General features: G+C 43.1%; 1 non-coding gene across 1 annotated transcript; it reads right to left on the bottom strand.

The window, feature by feature from the left end:
- Positions 1–2702: 2702 nt before the first annotated feature.
- Positions 2703–2775, bottom strand: TRNAK-UUU (transfer RNA lysine (anticodon UUU)). The gene has a single exon. It is a non-coding gene; the product is annotated as a tRNA-Lys (tRNA).
- Positions 2776–25072: the final 22297 nt, after the last annotated feature.

Genomic DNA, 25072 nt, shown 5'->3' with positions numbered 1-25072 from the left:
CTCTGCAACTTATATTCTGGACCTTCGACATTCTATTTCGATTAGAAGACGAAAGAATCTCCCTTGGGGTCAAGGAGTTACTTCCCTGTTCAAACAGGCACCAAAGAAGCATCTTGCCGGTCTGCATTTCTGAGGCTCCAGCCGGAACCCGAAGGTTTTGTGACACAGGACACGAATTTCCAGATATCTCGTAGGCTGACACAAGATCACAGCAAAGCTGAGACCTGTAGCCATCACAAGAGACGTGGGACCGGAACTCCTGGACACCATGCACATTTGCTAGTGCATCAACTTGCCAAGCTTTTCCGAAGTTGTACATTGGGCTACTTGTAGTCCAAGCCCTGAGCACCATTTGCACCAAAGATTGTGGGCCTACACTCCACGAGTGTTCCGTGGGCCCGCTTCTAGCATTTCTGCTTGAGGCTCCTTTGCGAGCCCTGGTCCGTCGACTGGTGGGTCCCACGAAGGTAACTCTTCAGTTTCTTGGGCTTTCCTGGTTGCGCCAGACGTGCCCTGACCCCCTCCAAAGGGTGAGTCCCTCAGACCTTGCTGGTCTGCACTGAAGCCAATATTTGCTTTCTGGATGGGTTGCTGTTGCCAAGGCTTGTTGCGTTCAATCTGGAAACCGACACCGCAGCACTCAACATCCTTTGTGGGACAGCTTGAACCCAGCTCCTCGTAGCCCTCGATGCCTCCTGGTCCTCGTGGCTGAAGAGTTAAGCTTCACCTTTACCTTAAATCACCCGACATTGGTTGGCATCTTCTCCTCGCCTTCCTGGTCACTGGCTAGTGACCCAGACTCTGTCCCGTCTGCTTTCAGGTTCTTCAGATCTTCGATCCAACCTTGGATACACCCGAACACTTTCGACTTGGTCGCCTGCAACACTTTTCAGCAGCTCGCCATTGAAAACGTCTACGAAACCCGACACCAAAAGACACCTATGCACCCGGCTTCCCTGGGTGAGGTAACTCGAGTACTCCGGTGCTCCCCTGGGTGTTGACTCTAGAACTGCCTAGTTCTAAAGGGGTTTGCTCCAAGTCCTCTTCTAAGTGTCCTTTCATTGTCATTTTCCAACTCTGACTTTCCCCATAGAAGTTAATGGTGATTCGCGGCTGTGTTAGGACCCTGCATGCGTCCCCCGTGGGTCCCCTGTGTCACTACCTTGGGTGGTTGCTGGTGGCCCCCTGCGGTTCTAAAGGCTCTACGCCTTGTGTCTATATCAGTCATGGTTCTTATACCAATTTCTTAGTATATGGTGTGTGACGCCCCTAATGCTAATCATATATTGTGCTAATTTACTGTGTGCTAAATAAGTTTATGTCATGTTCTTTTGCCTCTAGCCTCATGAAGACACTAGAGGGATGTGTTTAGAATAAATACATATATTTTATATATATACCTGGTGTGGTTCTCCTTTCATTTGGTCATTACATGAGATTAGAGACTGGTAAAACAATCTGCTTTACATTCCTTCAAGACTTAACCTGAATGCTGCTATCCACAGCTACCACTAGGATAGCTTTCTATATAGGTTATCTTTAAATCTAACATCAATAATGGTAGTTTGAACTGGTGCAGGGTGCCCACTAGAATAGTGGACAGCATATGCCAGGCCAACTTCTCACAGGGCGGTACTAAGGAGGGACTGCTAAGCCTATTAACAAATCAAAAGCCATCATTTACAAAGGACAGGAAGAGGAGCCGATTATAGATATATGGGTAGAACATGGGCGGAGCTTAATGCCCACACTATGAATACAGCTTGTCTCGAAGAGACAGCGCAAGCTCTGCCTAGGCGAGACCTAAATAGTCCCAGACATAAATTCTGACATTTGCATCCACAAATATATCAGCACCCCCCCCCCCCCCCCCCCCCGAATTAAGATGGATACACTCGGTTTTTGAGTCCCAAAATAAAATGATCTTGATTTTTTTTCTTGTAAAAATGTCCTGCAATTTAATGTAAGTTACATGGCGATGCAGCGTCTTTCTTCTATGCGCATACTTTTACATTCGGAGAGACAAAGAATCTCGCGTACTTATAAATGTCTTTTTGAAACCCCATTTTAATTTAACATTGTGTCTCGGAACGACAGTGTTAAAGTATTAAAAGTCAGGAACAATTAAAGTCTGTTTGACGCGCGCGTTTCCTCAAAAGCGCTCGTGTTTACCCAAAAGCGCTCGTGTTTAGTTTACGGTCCAATGCAATAAAAGCATTCTTTCTTTTATTTCCATGGTCACGTATTCTCTCGTGTTACAGAGACACCCGTTTAAAACACATTTGCCACACGATAAAGAGACATCGCGAACAAGTGTTTAAACTAATATCTTTTTTTCATCCCCCTGAATACCCCATAACAATTTTTCTTTTAGGTCTACGACGAGACACGCGCAGATAAATCACGGCATAACCTGGAAGTATGTAGCTAGGCCTAGGCTACGATGTTCTTCAAAACAGTATATGTACACTTTATTACAATTTGATTTAATTCTGAAGCATCCGCAGGCGATATAAAATCGGGCACTGAAAGAGCGATTACAATTTTTTTTTTAAGGTAACAGTGCTGTATTTCACGAAGCTAGCTTTTCTTTTAATGTATGATCGTTTTCAACTGCCGACGCTATAAAATCAATGACACTTAAAAATACAATATATAATCTAATCTAATCTATAAATTGTATTTAAGAAAAAAGATGAAGCCGCCCGAACAGGGACTTGAACCCTGGACCCTCAGATTAAAAGTCTGATGCTCTACCGACTGAGCTATCCGGGCTCCGTAGAAAAGGTAGGTATTGGGAGGAACAACTCAATGTCCAAAATATGCCTCTACGTTCCAGTTTCAAAATCCTTTTTTTCCGCAAACTATGATATAAATTCACAGACGAGCAATGTGCAACCGTGGCAGTAGTTTAAAAATACGATATCAAAGAATGCTGTCCGATATATCATTGCAGTAGTTGTAATGCAAGTTGCAGTAGAAATCACTAATAGGGAAATTATTGAAGGAACGAATCGTGCCTCAACAGAGCATCCTTATAACTTTAAAAGAAGTGTGAGAGAGAAGAAGAAGAATGGAGAGGAAAACATTTGTAACCTCTTAAACTTCCAATGAGGATAAGAACAAGTGTTTTGAAGTATTAATCCCTTCAAATCCACCAAGATAAAACACATTTTAGCAGGGTGTGTAGGGTTTTCCAATAGGGGATGATCCTACTTAAGTCTACCAGAGGCGATTTACTAGTTTGGATGATGAAGATACGTCCTACGGGGGTGACGTTCTTCAAATCTGAGAGGTATGTGATTAATCATCTAGACATTTTGTTCACAGTAGTGCATTGGGGTACTCGCTGCCTTGATTTGATTTAGATTCAAGTCTATAGGCAATATCATATGTTAACATTTTCTAACTGCAAAGTGGGAGGTTTTGAAAAAAGCATAAAATCAGGGGAATATATTTCCCCCGTAGGCTTATGTTGAAACAAAGACAATTCCAGATGTGAGCCAGCAAAATTAAAGCCATTTTTAGTTAAAAAATCATGAGCTTCCCGTCTGAATCGGGTCCATTGGCATGTATGCAATATCGTGCAAAACTGGTTTCTAACTTTAATATGCAATGATAAGCCTTAGACATAGGTGTCACGTTATATGGATCACAATGATGATCATGACCCACCAGAAAATAAGGGTGGTCCTTTGGTAGTTGTAAGCAGAAGAGAATGTCGCAGGTAAACGAAAAGTCAGATGTCCAACATTGCGGCGCTTATTCACAAGCCCCTATTGCCACCACAAAGTCACTTTTTTTGACGTTGTGGTGGTGATAGTGGTTTTGTCTTATTTACAAGGTAGCTTTAAGCCACTTAACGTGGCTTAACACTGCCTTGTAAATAAGGCACCCTTTCACGCTATACTTAGGGGCATAATTACAAGCCCCTATAGCCACCTAAACGTCACTTTTTATAGCGTTGTGGTGGTGATAGGGGCTTCGCATTATTTATAAGGCAGCATTAAGCCACTTAACGTGCCTTAAAGCTGACTTGTAAATAAGACACCCTTTTACGCTATACTTAGCGTGAAAAGGGCAGGCAATGGGTGTTGTGGTGGTTGTTCACCGCTACATACATTCATTTTGATGCTGCCCCATATTAACAAGGGTGAGGTTAATATGGAGCAGCGCCAAAATTAGGACAAAAAAACTTGGTCTTACTCTGGAGCAATGAGGAGAAATGTTTAATTTCTCCTTGTTTTTGCTGTTTCCATGTGTGCTGCGTTGTGCATCACACATAGAAACAGCATTCTAAAAAAAATGACGTTTTGCAACTTATTTGTGTGCTGCATTAAGCAGCACAGAAGCAAAAAATGCCATTTGAGATGGTCAATATGCAGAAAGGTCTCCCTTCCTGCACATAAACAATCTTTCTCTGCAACACAGGCACCCTTGCACTATGGTGCAAGAATGTCTGGGTTGGCTCTAGGTGGCATATTGGGTGCCAGAGCAGGGGGAAATGCAGGGCTCCACCGCATCCTTGTAAATACGGTGCAGCCCTGCATTTCAAAAGTGGCAAAGCGTGGCTTTATGCCAAGGAGGCTAACAAAGCGATCCTCCACTACCCCGTAAACATGCCCCTAAGTGTTACATAGAGCGATTAGCCTATCTAAGGGCTGACAGGAGGAGTCAGAAAGGTACATAAGGCTACAAAAGCAAGGCATGTCGATCTCTTATCAGAGGACCAAAGCCAAACCACTACCACTTTATACACGGAGCATTTGGTTTACTAATTAAAAATCTGCCCTAAATGTACCAACCAAGCTCACACGCCCTTTGTTTTAAAATATTGTCATTTTGAGTCACTTATAGGATCAACTATCCCCTAGCAGGTAGAAAAAAAAATACATGGAGTTTTAATAACATAATGTATTACCCTGGGGCTCGTAGCACTAGGAGCATGGTTGTGGTACAATGAGAAGTGGGGGCTTCTAACATAGGCTTCTTAGCCATATTGTAGAACTGCAACGCCTAGGGTATGGGGAACCTCTGGACCCAATTGTAAATGTCTCACAGACTAGTATCAAGACTAGATTCATGGGTTTATATCTGGGGCACAACCTTCAGTAGTGCAGTAGGTACAGTGGCATTGGGCCCCAGAGGTATTACGTGCCCAATTTATACAAATTATGGCTGTGCAGCCAGTGGACAGCTCAAGGGGGCTCTTTTACTGTGGCAAGAGGGCCTATGTCACATTGCTATGCTTCTGGCCTCTCTTGTATGGGCTTCACAGCCATGTTCCACTACTGCAAGGGCCAGAAGAGGTTCTTCCTCCCGTGGGCCTTGCAACCATAGTTAGGTGCACATGGAAGTGGGCACCTGTCCATAGGGCTTTGGGGCATTGGGCCCGGCCGAGAGCCCTATGGACTGGGTCCTCTCTCAGGGGTGTACCTATCAACAGGTGTACAGGCACCTGGGCTAAAGTATATTAATGAGACAATGCGCTCACATTATGCCAGTTTTACTGTCCTTATATCAAGCAAAACAATCACCAATACTGCTGTCTTCTACTCTTCTTATATTTCGCATCACATTCGGAATAATACCGAAAATGGGTCTAAGACTTATGAATCAGTCTGAATAAATCAACATTTTATATTGTACTTAAATTGCATTTGTCAATTTTTTATAAATCAGTTAAACAAATTTTACATCCCTACACTCACCATACATTGATAATATATACAATGAATAAAAATACATTCCAAAACATTCATTACTTCCAGTCAATCATCACATTCCACATTCCCATTTACTAACATACCCAACAATTATTTATTTACATTAACAATTCTACCTTTTTTTTACACAAAACCATAGAAAATACGTTTTTACACAACTTATATTTTTTATCAATAATCCTTGAAATTTGTGAGTCTTATGGCATACACATTAGCGGTCTATGCGTTTCGAACTCCAATTAGTTGGGAGTTCTCATCAGGACCTTCCAGCTTTTACTACTGAAGAGCCTCATAGTTCAGCCCGACGCAAAACAATTGAACCCACATCTTGTGGGCACCTCTAAAGAATGAAGTGTATGGAGGGACTTCGCTGTATCCAGTTAATCGGATTGGGAAAGGAGCATCCCCAAGATCTCATGTGTTGTAAAAAAGACCCGATGTCGCCTTTCTGTAATCTTGGCACTCCTCTCAGTCGGCAGTACGTGCTGTGTACAATCAGCCGTGGCCGCATCTGTACCGGAAGGAGTTTAAAGCAGACTGATTCATAAGTCTTAGACCCATGTTCTGTTTTATTCAGAATGTGATGCATAATATAAGAAGAGTAGAGGACAGCAGTATTGGCGATTGTTTTGTTTAATATTAGGTCAGCGGCTTGGCCTTACTGTTGGGAGCCCAAACCCAGTAGTGTTTTCAAAGTTTTACTGTCCAGCATCACTTGCTTGCATCAGGGGCCATGGCACAATTATTATGCCCCTTGCAGCCATGACCCTGAGCTCTGAGGCCCAGAAAAGGCCCATCATTTCCTGGGCCTAGCAGCCATAGTTCAGTGCTGTGAGACCTATGGAAGGGAGCTTTGGCCCCTGGCCTCGCAGCCATGAACCATGGCTGCGAGGCCAAGGGGAAGAGATCCCTATGATGGGTATGGATATCAATAGTGTAACAAGTGAAGTGGCACCCTAGCCCTGAAGGGTTTTGGGCCTAATGCATCCAAATTATGGCTGTACTTTACTGTCTCTTGGGCATGTGGCGAGGAAAAGCAATCTACCTTGTTGTATCAGGCTCCTCCTCTGAGCCTCGCAATCCAGGACAATGGCTGCAAGACCAAGGGGAGGGGATATGGCCCATCAAGAGTGCAGCTATTAATAGTGCAGCAGATGCACTGACACTGCTCCCAGGGGTGTTATGGGCCCAATTTACCCAAATTATGGCTGCATTTTAAGGTTGCTCCTTCACTTGGGAAAAACATTGTTTTATGTGTTTGCCGCTCGGGAACCACATCTTCCTGAGCGGCGAACAAATAGGTATAGCTTCAGTCTGGGCCAATTTTTTTATACACTAACCCCTTAGTAGGAATGAGCAGTATGTGTGGCATTGCACTAGTTGATCTACTTTCCTCCATTTTGTATGTGTGGAGGGAAGACTCCATTACCTGCTGCAATAGGACCAAGGGCATTGCAGCAAAATGCGAAGCAGCAGACAGAATCCAGTTTTCCATACAAAGAGAAGCATGACAGCACAAGTGTGTGCTGAATATCAGCCTGTCCTAAAAGTGACAGAGCTAGATACTGCAATAGCTTTGAGAGATGAGGGAGCTCACACATTACTGTGTCCAGATTCTGGTCTTCGAGGCTTTGAGTTCCCGCTTGAGGGTGCGACCTGCAGAGTCAGCACTGTCTGCACTGTCGTACTGTCTCTCAAGCCGATATGCCAGAAACCTCCGATAGCACTGTCCCTCTCCTGACACATGCTGACAACATTTTAAATAGTGCCACTGAAATCACACTTAAAACCAACACTGTGGCGGAAGAACTGGAGAGGGAACAACTTAGAGTCTTGGTGCAGCGTCATAAGAACCTTGTTTGTATTTTAAAATTAAGTATTTTTCAAGTCATGACTCAGTGGAAATATTGCTGACATTTGTTGTTGTAAAGCCAATAACAAGATCACTATAGTTGTGAATGATTGCTTTGGTGCTGATACGACACAAGTGCAAGTTCAGAGAGGTATGATCAGAGCCAACTATAAACCAACGGATCGGATACGTAAAATGAATGATTAGGATAATAAAGCACCAAAAGAGTCAAATAATCTCATCTCTGACATGTTGTCGCTGTCTGAAACCCCAAAACTGGACTCCCATAAAAGCCTGAACAACAGCTTACAGAAAGGGGGGCAATGCTATTCCTTGCTTAGGCAAAGGTGCTGAACCAGACCAGGTTAGGATAATGCAGCCAAAAATTGGCAGACAGGCAGTAATTGGTGGCAACATTGGTCAATGGTGTAGTAAACTATGCTCACAATCGCAAAAAAACAAAAATACGTGTCCAGCACAAAGTGGCATACTGACAAGATCAGTAAAAGTAAATCTGTTAATCATATAACACAATCGCTCATACTATTGGTACAATTATAGACCGGATGACTGATCTTGAAAAACGTACTGCAGAAACTGAGCTAGCAACGTACAGGATCAAACTATAGGTGGACAAGCAAGATTCTTTAGTGATGGGTTTAAAGGTGAAGGTTGAGGACTTAAAAAATTGCCAGCAGTGATGCAAGCTATGGGAATTAGGCATTAATGAACAGGCTGAGGGCAAAGATGCCTGTGCATTTATGGTCAAATTATTTAAAAAGGTTTTTCAGATCCTATCTGAGTGGGGCTTTGATTTGCAAATAGAGCAAATACACAAATGTCCTTCTCACCAGAATTAAGAGCATGGCAATAGACCTAGGAGCATTTGAATATATGTGGGGAATTTCATTCTTTAACAGGAAATCTATGTAAAAGCGACCTATTGCCCAACTCTCTGTAGATGATATAATATTTTTGCCATTTATCGGCAGAGCGAAGATGGCAGCTCCACAAAATGATCACACCAGGTCTACCTACAAGAACCCTCCAGGTCGAAAGTACACAGAAATTTTCATACATACTTTGCAATGATGTGTGAAGTGCAATAAAGCTAATAAAACAATTGTCTTGATGAATTCAAATGTAATACTAAAATAATTCTCTAGGGTTTGTCAGTGGTATGATCGTTGATCTGAATGTGTGTTTGGATTGCTCATGGAGTGCTGAATAATCATAGAAATGGTTGGGAGCCGGGTAAATTTAATTTACCAGAGGATCTTGGTTAATACCTAAGGAGTAATCATGAAAACACTGATGTATATTGGAATAGCAATTAGGCTGGGTTAATTTAGATACATCCTGACAGCAAGTAATACATGTTTAACACTTGATAACTTTATAAAATTGTTGAACAATACAAGCTATGCCATCTGTTCTTGACGGCAATTCAAGGGTTGGATTTCATATGGGATGGGGTTGCGCCATCTAATATGATGGATTTTGAGTATTTGTTACAGAGGGGTAGTGGTGGCGCAATCTTGAAATTTTGTAAAAAAGGAGGCAATGTAATAAAAGGGTCCATATGCAAATCAGTAATGGATGGTCAAGGGAAAAGTTTAAGCCTTATAAACATGTTCGCTGGCTGAATAATCCCTATAAGTGTAGAGCAGTTAGTGCTTTTTTTACTACATTAAACACTCATATTGTTTTCTTGCTGAAAACCTACATCGCCTACAAAGATCAAAAACTGTTGGCTCAGATGTGATTTAACGTTATAGAATGTATCTAGGAAGATATATCAATTGGAAGTAAACAAAAGGTAAGTTGTCCCCGAGCACATATATGCCAATTCTTATATTATTCCAAGAGAAAAGATAGCCACAATCAAATGAATGTCCTTTCAAAGTTCATCAGATCAAATTCCTTTAATTTCCATTTCTTTTCTCTTCAAACATCAAATCTCTTCACAGTCTTCATCTAGTTCAAACAGAAGGTAGCCAACACGTGTTTCGTCAGAGGGTACAGTCACCCAAATGACTTCTTCAGGGCAAAAAGATCAATCAATCAAGGTGATTGTAACGGAATCCCTTCTGAAGACGTGAGGGGTACTCTCCTTGATCTAAACTACATATTACCCTATATGAAGAATTGAGATATACACAATGGAATGAGTTCCAATTTATAATTGAGGAACAATTGCCTTCTGGAATTGGTCTATACTATTTGTTGTTTGGATTGATCTTTTTGCCCTGAAGAAGTCATTTAGGTGACTGTACCCTCTGACGAAACACGTGTTGGCTACCTTCTGTTTGAACTAGATGAAGACTGTGAAGAGATTTGATGTTTGAAGAGAAAAGAAATGGAAATTAAAGGAATTTGATCTGATGAACTTTGAAAGGACATTCATTTGATTGTGGCTATCTTTTCCCTTGGAATAATATAAGAATTGGCATATATGTGCTCGGGGACAACTTACCTTTTGTTACTGAATTCTCTGTTTTCAGAGGACTCCTTTGGGGACGCAAGTGGCCGCTTTCCCCTGTTCCCTTGAGCCTTCGTATAAGGAGAATATTAATTTAGTTGTAGTTGCGCAAGAGTTACCCAGCCACTATCTGTTTTGCTCTATCAATTGGAAGTGTTGCTGTACTAGGCATGAGTAATGGGCAAAGCAACGTTTTTCAAAATCTTAGGGAGGCATATTGCAGGTGGGTGGCTATATAGGCTCAAATTGAAGTGGCTATATAGGCTCAAATTGAAGCGCCAAGATACTCCTTGGAGTGATAGGAGCGCTATATAAGTGTCCATTACATTACATTACATTACATTTACAACACACATTCTTCATCTATGCAATTTATGGGTCTAATGCAGATGACCATCAAATAATTATTTTTTGTATTTATTTGTAAAGCGCAACATTAATCCGGATGGATAGCACGGTGCTGTCTTGCGGAACACATGGTGGTTTATATTGGGTATTATTGAAAACAATGAGAGAGTAGGGTGTTTTACAGGACTGTAGGGTGGGAACTCCCGGTCCCCTGTTCAATATTACACAACAAAGAGAGGAGTACCCCCTGCAGGCGTAACAGAGAAAGCCTCTGTGCCTAAAGCTTAAGGCTTCATGAAAAGCTTGTGCCGAACCTATATACAGGACAAAGCATGTCCTTTAAGAAGACCCCTCACTCACCAACCTAGTTGGTGACATGCTTCATCATCGGGGTCCCACCCCGAAGGCCGAGTGCCAACAGGGTGTGCTTCGACACCTGATTACAGTGGAGCGGGTAATAGTTTCTTTTATATGTGCAGTGATAAAAAGGTGGTAAGTGATTTAAAAACGGAATAGAAGATAGGAGGCCAGATCGAGCGGCTGCTCTCTGCCCCACTCTGTCCGTAGCATGGATAACGGAGATGCACGCCACGGAGGTGTTTGCCGCGTCTCTGTTACAAGACACCAGAGGTTGAACTTAGAACCTCCATTCTATCTTAAGGGTGTGCTCTTTTGGGGGAGTAGGTTGAGCGGCTGTTCCCTGGCTCCAGTCACGGGCTGCATGGTCGAGTGCCCGGCTGGGCATTCCCAAGTTCGTGACAACACCAAGAGCACCCACAACACCGACATTATTCCCTTAGCAGCTGTCGAACGGTATTGTCGGCCGTTGCTTAGCACTGTGCCCTCCGTTGGCGTACACCGGGACCGGTGTACATGCGGAGGACGGTAAGAACCCCTGGTGCTGCAAAAGGGTATTGTTGACATTGCTTTATTTTCATTGTCCTGTATTATTTCCTGTTCGACTAATCCAGCCAATTATTTTCCTACTCCATTAAAATACCTTATTAGCCACTTGCTGTTTGCTATTCTTGTTGTAACCGGGCCGCCCCGATCCCAGGAACACAGAAGTGTTACATAATATCCAACCTTATCGACAATAACATTCCCCTGGTCGGGTGACAAGCCATGGCTACATTGGACGATGTGTTGGCAGCATTTTCCGCTGTTCAGATAGAGCTCGCCGCATCCAGGCAAGAAACAGCGGACGTAAGGGCCAGGCTCGATGCTCTACAGGGCGACTCCCTCCAAGCCAGAAGCACGGCCACGGCTCCTTCCCCTGCTGTAGTGGTGGAGCTGCCGGTCTCTATCCCTTTGGCCACACCCGAGAGATATAGTGGAGATCCCAACACTGTGCAGGTCTTTCTCACACAAGTGGCATTGCATCTGTCGTGCAAACCCAAGGCGTTCCCCACAAGCCAAGCTAGGGTGGCGTTTCTCATTTCCTACCTTGCAGGGAACGCAGCGCAGTGGGCAGTACCGCTGGTGAGCAGGGATGATCCCCTCCTGTGTGATTGGGGAGCCTTTCACGAAGAGTTCCTAAAAGTGTTCGACAGACGGGCGGACTCCTACACCAGCAGAGAAAGTGGTCACTCTTCCCCGTCTATACCACAGCTATGGGGACGTCTTCGATGAAGTGCGTGCGGAAGTGCTCCCTCCGCACAGGGTCTATGATTGCCAAATAGACATGGTTCCAGTGCCATGTGTACCTAGCGGACGGCTGTACGCCTTAATGGAGCTGGAAAACCTCCATTTGCGTTCATACCTAGACAAACTCTTGGGGTTGGGCTTTATTCGGCCTTCTAAATCCCCGGCAGCAACGCCCCTCTTCTTCATTCCGAAGGCCAATGGGGAATTGAGGGCGTGTGTGGACTTCAGGGCATTGAACGCCATCACTGTTAAAAACAGGTATCCCTTGCCCCTCATAAGCGTCTTGTTAGAACAGGTGAAGATGGCCCGGGTATACACCAAACTCGACCTCAAGGGGGCCTACCATCTAGTACGCATGAGGGAAGGCGACGGGTGGAAGAGGGCATTTAAGACCCGTTTCGGCCTCTTCGAATATCTTGTCATGCCGTTCGGGCTCTGTAACGCCCCTGTGGCGTTTCAATTTTTTCTCAACGAAGTGTTCCGTGACGTCGTGGATGTATACTTGGTAGTGTACATAGATGACATCCTCATCTACTCAGACACGGAAGAGGAACACGTCCAACACGTGACATCGGTACTCGGGAAGCTCAGAGAGCACTTGCTGCTCTGCAAACTCAGCAAGTGTGACTTCCATGTCACGTCCGTGGAGTTTCTTGGAGTGATGCTGAGCCCGAATGGGCAGGAGATTGCAGAACGCAAGATCAAGGCGGTGGAGGAATGGCCTGTCCCACAAGGCATCAAAGATGTGCAGAGCTTCATAGGGTTCGCCAACTTTTATCGGCGTTTTATCAAGGGATTTTCAGGATTGGTGGCTTCGATCACTCACCTGCTGCGGAAATCCCAGGTGTTCGTTTGGACCCAGGAGGCGCAAGATGTGTTTTTGACTCTGAAGAAGGCGTTCGGCACAGCCCCGGCACTAGCCCACCCTGATCCACCCACAACCGTACATGGTGGAGGCAGACGCTTCGGAGGTTGCTCTGGGGGCCATCCTGTCTCAACGGCAGCAAGATACAGGCCTACTCCATCCTGTGGCTTTCATGTCCAGAATGCTGAACGATGCCGAACGTAATACCCACATTGCCGAGAAGGAACTGCTGGCGATTAAGGATGCCTTCACAGAATAGCGACACCTGCTAATGGGGGCAAGACATGTGGTCACGGTCTTTACGGACCACCCGGAACCTGCAATTTATGACAGTGGCAAGGCATCTCTCTCCCAGGCAGCTGCGGTGGATGCTCTTCTTTGCAGGATTCAACTTTCACATCACGTATCGGCCCGGGACAGAAAACAGAAAGGCGGATGCGCTATCCCGTCAATCCGCTACCGAAGAACCACGGACCTTCACGGAACAATCCATTGTCCGGGGTGTTGGGGGCAATACAGCCGGATGCCTTCCTCAAAGGCATCCAGAAGGGAATCCGTTCCTTTACCTGGAGGAGGTGGCTCCTCAGTCACAGGGAATGGCAAGTCAGAGACGGGATATCGGTGAAAGGTCGTCGGTTACTGATACCGACTCCCCAACTTCAGAAACAGGCCTTCGCTTGGTGCCATGTGTCGCCCTGTGCGGGTGATCTTGGATTCGAGAATACAGTGGCTAGTCTGGAGAGGCACTTTTGGTGGCCGGCCATGAGAACGGATGTCCGGAGTTGGGGTGCGGCCTGTTCGACATGTGCCACCATGAAAACCGATCACCGGCGCCCGCAAGGGCTCCTTCAACCCCTGCCTACGCCTAGCCGGCCGTGGGAGAACATATCATTGGACTTCGTCGTGGGTCTGCCCGTGGATCAGGGTAACACGGCAATCCTGGTGGTGGTGGACTACCTCACTAAGATGGGGCACTTTGTCGCGTGCAAGCAGGTGCCAACAGCGGGCCAGCTGGCAACAATGTTACTCAGGAACATGGTGAGACTACATGGGTTGCCCAACGTGATAGTTTCGGACAGAGGGTCACAGTTCACCGCCCAGTTCTGGAAGACGTGGTGTTCGGCGTTGCACATCAAGTCGGATCTGTCCACGGCCTACCACCCGCAGACGGATGGCCAGACGGAGCGCCTGAACCAAACTCTTAAGCAATAACTGCGCTGTTTTGTGGAGAAAGGGAGGGACGAATGGGTGGATCTCCTGTGGATCGCAGAAATAGCATATAACAACGCCACACATAGCTCTACCAAGGCATCCCCCTTCTATGGCAACTACGGACATCACCCCCATTTTCTGCCTTTTGTTCACCCCATCAGGGACGGCAGGATACCCGCAACCTCAAAGAGGGTCGCTCACATCGAGGAAACCCTGCTGCATTCCCAGAAACAATTGGAGGCTGCCAAGGCAGCGTACAAAATTGTGGCTGACAGAAAGAGGAGGCCTGGGCCCTTGTACAGGGTGGGGGACCACGTCTGGGTCTCTACCAGAAACATGCGGTTCTGCAAACGGAGCATGTTCCATCCGAAATACATAGGCCCCTATCGCATCACCAAGTGCCTTAGCCCCGTGAACATGAGACTGTGTTTGCCAGGAAGGCCAAGGATCCATCCTGTTTTCCACGTCTCCTTGTTGAAGCCATTGTCGGTGCGGGTCCGGGCGGCTCCGGTACCGGTGTCGGTGGATTCAGAGCTGGAGTATGAGGTGGCTGGCATCAGGGACTCCAAGTGGCGTTGGGGCAAGTTGTGGTACCTAGTGGATTGGAAAGGGTACGGCCCCGAAGAACCGAGGTGCATGCACCCCGCTTGGTGTCCGCGTATCACTAGAAGAATCCGGCTGGTGCGGGTTCAGTGGGAAGGGGTTGATGGAGGGGGGATGTACTGTCATGATTCCCCTCGCCCCTGACGTTCCCGCGGACTGCAGCGCGATCTGAAACGGACGATCAGCACCCTCACAGGACTGGGACTACAACGACCAGCCTGCCTAGCGATTGGCTCGCGGACCGGAAACGCCTTTATAAGCGTTTATCAGCGAGGACACAGCGTCGGATATTCAGATCCCTTGCCGACGTCGAATTCAACCACAGATCCCAGCTTCTTTGGAATCCGTTCTGTGTGGCGAACCGGTGGTGTTTTGGAGGTAAGCGAGAGCGGCGTCTCCCTGCCCCCGATTCACGATTCTTATCGACTAGCTGAGACGCACACCACAGAGGTGTTTTCCGCGTCTCAGCTGAAGTGAGCTTTGGGTACAACTTTGCTGATTGCATATCCGAAGACGAGAGTGAGCGGCTGCTCACCGTCACCGCCCTGACAACCGTTTGGCCTCTAGCTGAGACGCACACCGCGGAGGTGCTAGCCGCGTCTCAGCAGTGGAGCCCATAGTAGAGTTTGTGCCAAGAGATAACGGAGTAGAAGATAGGAGGCCAGATCGAGCAGCTGCTCTCTGCCCCACTCTGTCCGTAGCATAGATAACGGAGACGCACGCCACAGAGGTGTTTGCCGCGTCTCTGTTACAAGACACCAGAGGTTGAACTTAGAACCTCCATTCTATCTTAAGGGTGTGCTCTTTTGAGGGAGTAGGTTGAGCGGCTGTTCCCTGGCTCCAGTCATGGGCTGCATGGTCGAGTGCCCGGCTGGGCATTCCCAAGTTCGTGACAACACCAAGAGCACCCACACCACCGACATTATTCCCTTAGCAGCTGTCGAACGGCATTGTCGGCCGTTGCTTAGCACTGTGCCCTCCGTTGGCGTACACCGGGACTGGTGTACATGCGGAGGACGGTAAGAACCCCTGGTGCTGCAAAAGGGTATCGTTGACATTGCTTTATTTTCATTGTCCTGTATTATTTCCTGTTCGGCTAATCCAGCCAATTATTTTCCTACTCCATTAAAATACGTTATTAGCCACTTGCTGTTTGCTATTCTTGTTGTAACCGGGCCGTCCCCGTTCCCGGGAACACAGAAGTGTTACAGAGACATGCTGGCTGTTTTGCAGTGCTCCCTTACTTCTCTAAATAATTATTTTGCCGAGTTACGATTCTCGTTTATCCGTTGTGCAAAGTAAGCTTTCTTGATGGCATTATTATAAATCCTTAATTCCTCCCTGTATCTTGTTCTATCTGTTTCCTGTTTAGACAGCCTCCAGGAGTGTTCTAATAATTTACACTTCCTTTTCAGTATCCTGAGATCCTGTGAGTACCACTTCTCTGATAGAGGTTTATTTGTTAGTTTAGGTTTAAGTTTGGGAGCAAAGGTATCCAAAGTATTGGTGATCTCGGTTTTAAGTTTTATTGCTTCCGTATTAGCTGAAAGAGTATCTTGAGTAGTTAGGTTGTTGGGGGAAAAGTGGGCCTGAAACATGTCCTGAGTGACCAGTTTCCAGGCTCTTTTTGCCACTCGTACGATCTTAAGGGGTTTGATTGCATTCACCGGCAGGTTGAGTGGTCTGTCAAGATACAGGGGTAATCTCCTGGATATTTGTGGACTCTATGTTGGACAATAATAGGTCTAGAGTGTGCCCAGCACTATGTGTGGGGCCTTTGACCCATTGCTTGAGCTGGAGAATCTGCATATCTCTTTCAAGGTGCCTGGCTGCGGTACTGTGTACTTCCTCGAAGTGTACATTAAAATCTCCTATAACTAGATAATGTTTATATTTCAGGCATAGAGGGAAAAGTTGAGTAAAAAGTTTGGCACTCAGTTCAGTTTGGTGGCCTGGAGGGTTATAGATTACGGCTCCCCATGCAAAGTGTGGCCTTCACTGGACACCTGAAACAATAGTACTTCGTGCTGTCCAATATTTCTTTCAAATTATCTAAATGGCCTAGTTTAATGATAGCAGATAGTGATTTTTAACTGTGTAATGAACTGTAAGCTACATTCAACCAAGTGCTTAGCTAACCTAAGAATGAACAAAGTTTGCTGTGCTAGCAAGAAGTTCGCACAAGTGTATGAGCTCAAAAATATATGCCGCTCACTAAAAGGCAATGCAAGTGGATCTACTCATTGCTCAGTTGTGCATGGACATTATTCACATTTAGACATGCCACTTATTGCAAAAAGTATGATCACTGTAGTGAACATGGTAATATATCCCATGCTTAACTCTGACCATAAACTGCTGTTGATTGAAATAGATATCAAGGGTCCAAGGCTGACTGATAAAAAGCGGACTTTTGACAAAACTTTGCTAAAAGAGAATGCACATTGCCAATACATGATGAGTAATTTAATACAGGAATTTCTTAGTTATAACATTGGCACATCTCCTATTCAAGTCGTATGGGATGCTGTTACATTCTGTATATATTTACAATGTATGTTATGTCCCTTTAAATGCATTGCATCTTTCAGTGTTCTTATTACCATGCTTAGAACCTGTATTGCTGCTAGGCACCAGGTCAGTTGCCACTGTTCCTGCCTGCCAGCCAGATGCTGTGTTGCTGTGCCGCATTACCTGAATTAAAACTTCCAAGCTATTTCCTGCTTCTGCCTGATCTGTAACAAAATTTGGCGACGAGGGTCAAGTAAGAAAGGATTTCACTCCATCAACTTTTAAGCGGCACAGGTGTGGAGTAAATTTGAATTTTAACCTTCCAGCAACCTCAAACTAAGAAGAACTACTTGAGAAGACGATTTCTGTTGTTGTACTGGAAACCCAGTAATTTTATCTTATTTGACTCGGGAGAAATACATTTTTAAATGGAAATGTATTTATTAAGCTTTATTTCCATTTGAAAACGGGACATCAGCGCGAGGCTTGCTCACCTTTTTCACCGCGTGCATTACTCAGCGCGAGTCTCGTTCTCCGGATTGCATCACTTTCAGGACCCGCGTGAGTATTTCAAAGGAAAACAAAGACGCATGCGCATTTAAAAGGAACGTGTTCAGCATATGCGTATTCACGCGAGGAACACTGCTCACTAAGGCGTCTTGACGCAGAGAAAACGTTGCGTCCTACGTCATTTGAAAACTACGTGCGGCCCTTTTTGTTTTCTTTCGTTACCATGGCAACATCTTTCCGAGTCGAAGTGCGCTAATCTTGATCTCTTCGGTGTTTTAATACCGATACAAACGTTTTTAAGACTACAAGTAAGTGGCGCTTATATTTGACACTGCTCAGCACTAGGAGAGAAAAGTGTAATCTTTATTTGGTTGTTTCCAGGATTTTTTTTTTTTTGTTTTTTGTCTCACAATTAATTTTTTTTTTAACAGTGAACTTCCTTCATAAAGCTGACTATTAATATATATACTTTGCTTCACGTACTTGTTTATATATAAGGGTATATATTTTACAGTTATGGCCATGCAGTTTGATCCACCGGACAAATTTTTGCAAAATAAAGGGGACCCTCCTTTACCTTGGACACGTTGGAAGGAGGAGTTCATCAATTATATGAAGGCAATTGACGGTGAACGCATGGGAGCTGAAAGGAAGAAAAGCATTCTACTACACTGTTTAGGGTCAGAGGGACAAATGGTTTTTAGGGCTCTCCCACAAATTCCACCTGCTGAAGGTGAAGGTGAGGGTAGCAACGTATACAAGGAAGCTTTGTTAAGACTAGAGAAAAGGTTTAAACCAGTTACAAATATTGCGTTAAATAGATATAAGCTTTATACTAGAGCATAACATGATTCTGAATCATTTGATTATTTTATTACTGCTCTCAGGTCGTTATCCATTCATTGCAATTTTGGCACTATGTGTGATGAGATGTTACGGGATCAAATTATTGTTCATGTTAAAAATAAGAAAACACAAGAGCGATTATGGGAGTTAGGAGATCCTAAATTGTCTGAGGCAATTGCTATTGCTAAATCGTTAGAACAGTCCGAGAAGTGGATGATTACAGTTAAAAATAAAAAACACTCTGAACATAAAAGTGAGTTGGTTGATGAAGTCTGTGCACTCAAACGCACGGAGCCTAATTCAAATGTAGGTGTTCATTCCAGTTCTAATTTTAATCCTAGCAAGACAAATTTTCATGGCACTGTAAGAAAATTCGATAAAACCATTATATGTTTCAGGTGTGGAAGTAAAACTCATTTAGCTGCATATGGTGGTTGTCCCGCCATTAACAGGGAATGTAGAAAATGTGGTAGGTTGGGACACTTTTCTAACATGTGTAAGGATGTTAAAAAATCTATTCCTAATTTCCAGGTAAAGATGGCATCTGTTCTGGAAGAAGCTCCCAAAGTATGCAAGTGTGAATGTGCGGGTAACCACTGTGGTGATAATAGGGGTTTTGTGGTGTTTGTGAAAGAGGGTATGTCAAATGTTAATGATCCCACTGATTCCATGGGTATTAAAAACCACTCTGTGAAGTTGAAGTTTTAAATATCAAACTGAACCTCATGGCTGATTCAGGTTCTCCATGGACAATTATTACCAAGGAATATTTGGACATCAAATTAAGTTCAGTTCTTTGTCTTAAAAACATTCTACCATCTGATATTTGTGCTTTAAGTTTCAATGAAACCAAAATTGATATGTTAGGTTTTTTTGTTGTAGATCTCACTTTCATAGGGAAAAGTGTGAGTGTTAAGTCGTACATAGCTCTCAAAGGTATTAATGTACTGGGTTGGAGAGACCAGTGGAAATTTTGAATCATTCTCAATCCTCGTGCGGAGGAACCAGTGATGTTGGATGTGAATGCGGAAGTAAGTAACATTGCTTTGGTTGAAAGGACAATTTAACCAATTTGACTACGTTAAATAAAACAGAGTTCAAAGATGTTTTTTCAGATAAATTGGGAATGATTAAGGATTATTCCCACAGAATCAAACTCAAGCATGATGTGATTCCTCTCAAACAAAAACTGAGAGGCGTACCCATCAATGTTAGAGAGGAGGTTAAGAAAATGCTTAATGATTTAGTTTCAGAGAAAATTATTGAACCAATAGAGTCTGCAGAATGGGTTTCGCCCATAGTTTTAGTTAGGAAACCGGATAAAAGTTTGAGAATGTGTGTGGACCTTCGAGCCCTCAATGCCAATATCATTGTAGACTGTCATCCCCTGCCCAATATAAATGAAGTGGTATCAATGTTAGAGGGGGCAAAGGTTTTCTCCACTTTAGACCTAAGATCAGCCTACCACCAGGTTCCACTTAATGAAGACTCAAAATGTTTAACAGCATTTATTACTCCCCAGGGTTTATACCAGTATACCAGAATGCCGTTTGGTTTAGCTTCGGCGGCTTCGGTATTTCAGAGGGTAATGTTTAATTTGTTTAGAGATTTTGATAACTTTGTCAAGTGCTTCCAGGACGACATTTTAATTTTTTCAGCTACAACTGATGAGCATTTACAACATTTACGTAGTGTGTGTCGGAAGTTGGAGGAAAATGGTCTTACATTAAAATCTAGCAAGTGTAAAATGTTTCAACATTCTGTAGAATATCTGGGAACATACTTTGTCCGGAGATGGTGTGGTTCCGAAAAAGTCAAATGTTGATGGTATTACTAATGCACCTGCTCCTGAAAATAAGGAACAATTACTCTTGTTTGCAGGTATGTGCGAGTATTATAGTAAATTTGTATATAACTTTGCGTCTAAGATGGAACCTTTAAGAAGACTTCTCAGGAATAATTCTGTTTTTCTTTGGGGACAGGAACAACAAACAGCTTTTGAGCTTATCAAGTCTGATATTTTACAAGCTCCCACTCTTAGGCCTTTTTGTCTAAACAAAATGTGCATAATCACTGTGGATGCCAGTATGTACGGTTTGGGTGCTGTTTGTCTCAAATTTCTGGGAAGGAGGAGTGGAATGTTTGCTTTGCTTCACGTACCCTCAATGAAACTGAACGGCAATATGCTGTAATTGAAAAAGAACTGTTGGCCTGTGTATGGGCCATAGAACATTTTCGTAATTACATTTGGGGCAGTAAGTTTCTGTTGAGGACTGACCATAAACCCCTGGTTAACATTCTTTCTACGGGTGGTGGATGGAGTTCTACTGCTCGCATAGCCAGACTGACTTCAAGATTGCAGGAATACTGTTTTACTCCAGAGTTTGTTCCTGGTAAAAAGAATGTCATTGCAGACTTTATGTCTCACATGCCTTGTAAGACTAGTTTGGAAAAGAAACCTGAGGATGCTGATATTGTTATGTGTTTACAAGATGTTTTGTCAGGTTCTTTTGATGACATTTCTGAACAGACTTGGAAACTTGCTGATGAACAGGATACCACCTTACAGAGCATTAAGAAGTACATTTTGGAAGGCTGGCCTGACAAAAAGAACTTATCAGATAGTGTTTTACCTATGTTTTCTGTTGTGGATGGGTTACAATTAGAAAATGGTTTGATTTTTAAGTCTGGCAAATGTGTTCCTCCTGTTGGTATCCAGAAGGTAATTTTGGATTTGGCACATAAAATGCATCCAGGAATGTCGGCTATGAAGCGTCTCATAAGAAATTACTTTTGGTGGCCTGGTATCGATAGAATGGCTGATCGCAAGGTAAGAGAATGTGAGGTTTGTATGGGAAGTGAAAGGATGTTGAAGGTTAATGTTCCTCCCTTGAAGTGTTCTACTTGGCCAAGTGAACCTTGGAAGAAAATTTCTTTTGATATTTCTGGTCCATTTATGTGTCTCCCAGTTGATTCCCGCTATGCTTTGGTTCTTGTGGATTACCACTCTAAGTGGCCTGAGGTCAGGTTTGTTTCTTCAGTCTCAACTAATGTTGTGATAGATTTCTTCAAGGAGGTATTTTCCAGAGAGGGCTCTCCGTCAGTTCTTGTTACTGACAATGGGGTGCAACTTACTTCTGTAGAGATGGAAAGTTTTCTTAAACAACTCAACATAAAACATTCTTTAGTTTCTGTTTATGAACCACATGAAAATGGTTTGGTTGAACGTTTCAACAGAGTCTTGAAAGGTTTTGTTTCCGATGTCATTAAAGTTGGGTCCAATTGGAAGAATTCGTTAAGAGAAAAACTATGGTTATACAGAATAACTCCCCATTCAACAACTGAAGTCAGTCCTTTCCGTCTGTTAAAGGGGAGGGATCCAGCTTCCTCAATTTGTCCATGGTGGTTAAAAGACAAATGTTTAAATATTTCCTTCTCTGAGAATCTGTTAAAGGATGTTGCACAAAAAGTGGAATGCAAACAGCTTAAAGTTAAAGAATGGTATGACAACAAGTGGAATACCAAAGAGCCAAATTTGTCCATTGGGGATTGGGTCAGGATTAAAAAACCTGGTTTCATCACAAAATGTTCAAACAAATTTGGTAAACTTATGAAGATTGTTAAAGTTTTTACCAACAGTGTTATCACTCAGGATGGCAAGTTATGGAACATCAAACGTGTTGCTAAATGTCCTTCCTTTCAAAAAAATTCTGAGCCTGATGTACAATTGTATCCCAATGATGACATTGCTTCAAGAGTTAAGAGGTTGGCTCGCTCTAGATTTCCTCCTTCTAGATTGGCTGATTATGTTACTTAAGTTTCCTTTTTATCTTCTCTTATTTTCTTTTATGAAAGGGAGATGTGTTACATTCTGTATATATTTACAATGTATGTTATGTCCCTTTAAATGCATTGCATCTTTCAGTGTTCTTATTACCATGCTTAGAACCTGTATTGCTGCTAGGCACCAGGTCAGTTGCCACTGTTCCTGCCTGCCAGCCAGATGCTGTGTTGCTGTGCCGCATTACCTGAATTAAAACTTCCAAGCTATTTCCTGCTTCTGCCTGATCTGTAACAGATGCCTTGAAAGCCTATATACTCAGTGTTACTAATGCATATGCTAGTGCTAGTAAAAAGGGTAGGAAATTAGCTGCAATAAAGGTTTGGTCAAACTGAGCATTCTTAAAATCCAACATGCAGTCACAATTTCTAGTGTATTGGCTCATGCAAAAGAGATATGTAAACAATTGTTTATATGTTGACAACAAATTGGAAGGCACTTTAGGGAAAAAGTGGCAGCTGCATATTGAAATCTCCGAGGGTATGAGATCGAAGATAGAGGATCTATTGGTCACTGTGTTGCATATAAGATCTGACAGTAAACAAATGCCACGAGCACAGTCTGAATGCTGGATGAAGCAGGGCAAATGGTTAATGATCAGAAAGTATTGTCAGGCAATTTCAAATTTATTATCAAAAACTGTATATGAATGATTTTCATCCTGAATTGACTGATATTTGAGAGTATAATGTAAATTCAGTTACCGCAGCCTATGCGGAGGGTATTGCAGTTTATTTTTCTAATATAGCAGTGGCCATGTTTGCAATTGAGAAGGAAGATGACATGTTTGAGGCAGTCTCTGGCTATAAATTAAGTCTAACTATGACACAAATCTTGATGAATAATAGGCAAGAGTGTAGGGACCGAATTGTTGTTTCGGAACCCATGTATCATGTTACTAATCCAAGCAGCGATGTGGGTAAAATATTTCAGATGAATTATGGGACTTTATTAAAAAGGGCAATGCACAGCTGCGCAACTGGAATCGACTTCCATTAACTATGAATGGGTATTCTCCCCAAATTTTTGTATCTAATTCGCTCTATTCCACTTTTTACACCTAATACTTGTTTGTAGGCTGGATTCTATAATTGTACATTAGTGGTGGTAAGATGCACTCCTAGTAGTCCTTTTTATACCATGCTTGACTGCTTCAGACGTATATAGGCGTGCTCGCTGGAAACGCACTCCGCCCTCTTGCGCTAGCAATATCAAACAAACACACGGAGAACCTATTATGATCCCACTCCAGCTTTGTGGTAACAACTTTTGCATGAAAAGAGATGCTGGGACATTTTGATGAAATACGTGTGTCTCAGTAAATGGAAACTGAGTGAATCAATTTTAGAAACATCACAACACGATACCCCTGACGAAGGTTTAATACCGAAATGCATTGACTGAAATTTAAATAAAGTTGTGTTTTACGGAAACATCTCCTGTCTATGAATATTCTTGACCAGAAAAAGAAAATTGATATAATAAATCGATAAAAAATGGATAGAGAAAATTGTGTTTAAAACATGGATAAAATGAAGAGTGGAATACAGAATTGGTTTATTGGATTCATTTGGCAGCAGATACGGCTGTGCAGCTGGAGTGGGATCATAAAAGGTCCCCCGTGTGTTCGTTGAATTCTATGATTGGCAACTTTATTTGGGCACATCTAAAACTCAAGTGCTTTATGCTTTCTGAAATGTTCTTTAGGTGAAAAAGAGTTAGCCCTTCCAGATTTAAAATTCTTCTTTTGTATAGAGGAGGAGTAGTGTATTCACAGAATGAGATTCATACACTATGATAGTACAACTTAGTTTTGTGTACTATCACAAAGGGGAGACAAGAGCGGTGTTATGGAGCTCACGCCTGTCCTTACTAACTCAAACGAACACAAACATTGGCATGATAGCCTCAGATAAATGCTGTTTGCTTAACTTACTTTTGTCACAGATTACTAGTTAATGTTGCAATAATATTTTGACCCAACTTATTTTAAGCGGGTTTGTTTCAAGATCATTCAAGCCATTCATCATTTTTGGGAAAAATGTGGCAAATCATTTAATATTCCAATGATAAACAGTTATACACCATTGAGGCGTAATTCATCTTTTCATGGCATTGTTAGACAAATGTATGTTCATAAGAACATTTGTTACTTTTTTCGAATTACAGAAACAATATACTGCTCAGTGATTTCTTTAAGCATCTACAAATCAGGCATCTTCTTCAATAAACATAATATGTTGACTTTGCAGGTCAATAAAATTGAAATCATTTAACTTTTATTGTGAGTGCTAAGATAAAATTAATCTATGCACAATATATAGGATTTTTATTGATTCAGTTGACGACGGGCTGTAAAAGCTGCCCTCTAAATGGTCTGTTAAACTTGGCATTTGTATCAATCAAAAATAATGTATTCCTGGTCCCAATCTATACAGGTAACACAGGTGGGGCTGATTCTAAATGCCTATGATGTTGTATGCTTAAGCCATCCGATTGACACATACCTGAGAATGGACTCATCTACGAAAGTTTGGGATTGGGGTTACTGGAGAGATTTCAGGATTAGTGCAGTATAAACCGGTGCTGATTTATCAGAGCATTAATTTTGGTATTGATTTGAAATTTC

This window comes from Lissotriton vulgaris, chromosome 7, assembly GCF_964263255.1.
Source record: "Lissotriton vulgaris chromosome 7, aLisVul1.2, whole genome shotgun sequence".
Classification (NCBI taxonomy): Eukaryota; Metazoa; Chordata; class Amphibia; order Caudata; family Salamandridae; genus Lissotriton; species Lissotriton vulgaris.
Note: the sequence above shows the minus strand (reverse complement) of the source record. Positions and strands in the feature narration are given on the sequence as shown.